General features: G+C 33.7%; 1 long non-coding RNA gene across 1 annotated transcript in view; it reads right to left on the bottom strand.

Annotated features, from left to right (window-relative positions):
- Positions 1 to 74: 74 nt before the first annotated feature.
- LOC128247295 (uncharacterized) overlaps positions 75 to 2,575 on the bottom strand; it is a 101,965-nt gene continuing 99,464 nt past the window's right edge. The window contains exon 3 of the long non-coding RNA XR_008263667.1: positions 75 to 650. This is a non-coding gene — a long non-coding RNA (uncharacterized LOC128247295). The remainder of the gene's footprint in view (positions 651 to 2,575) is intronic.

A 2,575-nucleotide genomic window follows, 5' to 3' on the forward strand; every position in this document is an offset into this window, starting at 1 on the left:
CACACACACACACACACACACACACACACACACACACAGAAACACACATATATAACAAATTAAATACGAATGGCGTTTATCGAAATATATATCCCATCATATTTTTTACTTCTTGCCATCGTTGTGCCAGAAACTCAATTTACACGCTTATACCATTCAAACCGTCCTTATTTGACAAGTTCAGAAGCTTGGACAAAATGAAGCCTCTCTTTTCATCGCCAATTGCAATCCCACGTTAAAAACGGACATCACGAGTATATTTACTAGCGGTTGTTTGCAAATGCTCATGTGTTGATAAGCTTGGTCATTGGTCAGTGAACCTCTCGACAGCGTCTTCTCTTAGGGCCGAGCTTATTGCAGTGTCAGTTGACGGTGTTTGGTAAAAGACCAAGTTCGGCCAACGATATACGAGTGCTTGGCTGTTGTTCAACCATTTCAAGCGGGGCTTTATCGTCCATAACAGAAAATCTCCCTGACTTTTGGTTTGTCTTCCAGTTTGATGTCATATTTCCTTGAAATACCTGTGCAAGTTTTGTGTTACATATTCGTTGAATGTTCCTGAGTCTTCCATATCATTGATTTCTTATGCCGCTGCCCATTTTTCCCACAGGCGTCGTAAAACAGCACGAATTTACCACTCATTATGAAAACTGTAAAATAATGAATAGAGAATTTATCAATGACTGGGCAATAATAAATAATTAATGGTATAACATGAAGATAATTGCTAAAAACCATCAGTGATAATCCTAAGAAACTTTTTATTCAAACTGATATATATATATATATACATGCAAAAAAGATTAACTATTGTTAAAGCAAATCTTCAAAACGAAAGCATACTGTAGAGATCAAAGGAAAAATATGAATTTCTTTGGTTTACTAATTGATGCAATTAGATGCAGTTTGTATCAAATTCTTTTAAATTAAATGTATGGAGCTCCCGACAAGATTGTTACAGGAAATGAGCCAGTTCTATAAAGAGTATATGAAATATGAATCACCGCAAAATATAGTTTGGGATTATTTTCTACCGAAACTATGACATGAAACTAATGTGAAGTGTACTGTGCTTGACAGGAGCACATGATAAGAACACATCATAATTGTTATTGTCAATGACATGTTTGACAGTGGTTTTATAATAAATAGTTGTTAAATATAATTACTAGAATGACTACAAGTTATCAGGGCAGGATTTAATATTTATATCTATAAGAATATTGTCTCAGTAGATTTATCATCCTTTACCCCATATATACATATATACATACATACCTACCTACATACATACATACATAAATACATCATACATACATATGTATGTATGCATGTATGTATGTATATATGTTTGTGTGTGTAGATACATTTAAGGAGCGGAAAAAATCGATTACACTTTGATGGGCACACAGGGAGGAAACACGGAGATGTATTGACAGACAGGTAGATAGATAAGTTGATAGATGAAGGGATAGATTGATAGATAGAAAGATAGATAGATAGAAAGATAGAAAGATAGATAGATAGATAGATAGATAGATAGATAGATAGATAGATAGATAGATTGATTGATAAATAGACAGACAGATAGATAGATAGACAGACAAATAGACAGACAGACAGACAGACAGACATACAGACAGATAGATAGATAGATAGATAGATAGATAGATAGATATTTATATTTCAATTATTTCCTTTCTTCGCCGCATCGATACTTAATATATACTCTACTGATTGTTACTATTTGATCTAAACTATCTGGTAATTTATTTTTGGATCTGTTACGAAGTAGGATGAAAGCGTCATTGAGGCTGTAATATTCCTGCTTTCACATAGTTAATTGGCTTCGTAACAGTATTCAACTAACTATAACGAGCCAACAGGGAACTTTAAGCAGTCAATCAATCTGTTTTAAATAGCAGCCAAGTCATCCTCAAATCGCAATTTTATCGTTTTAACAATAAGAAAGCATTAACAACGTAATCGAGGAAACAAAATATGAACTGCTTTTCATTAGGGCTGTTCTGGGATTAAAATCCAGCATCTATCCAACATCTGACCGTGTGGTTAGATGAAACTACATTTTTTTGCTTTAATGGAGTTTAATGTTCCTGATAATGATTAGTTCTTTTCAAGTTTAATCGTAATTGTAATATTTATAAAAGCTTACTCCCCGAGAAACCACTATAGAAATGAGGAATTTTTGACGTTCGTCATAAAGTGCTTCTAGTATAATTTATAATTATGAACAGAGAAATATTCACAAGATATTCTTCTGTAAACTTCAATAAACTGGGAATCTTTCACTGGGGTCGATGATGAAACTATTCCACCAAATTCCACCAAATGTAAGCGGCTGAGTATTTTACAGATACGTGTGCCTTAACGCAATTCTCTGGCCAAAACATCATGGCAGAGTTACAGAGGGGAATTATTGTATTTCAGATACAGTCCAAGCACTAAACTGGGTCATCTTTCGTCACCCTAGAATATATATCAAACCTAAATCGAACTAAACAGAAGTTGATCTCAGATTGCAGAAGTCCAGATCAGAAAAAAAAAAAAAAAATTA

The sequence above is a fragment of the Octopus bimaculoides genome, chromosome 3 (genome assembly GCF_001194135.2).
Source record: "Octopus bimaculoides isolate UCB-OBI-ISO-001 chromosome 3, ASM119413v2, whole genome shotgun sequence".
Taxonomy (NCBI): domain Eukaryota; kingdom Metazoa; phylum Mollusca; class Cephalopoda; order Octopoda; family Octopodidae; genus Octopus; species Octopus bimaculoides.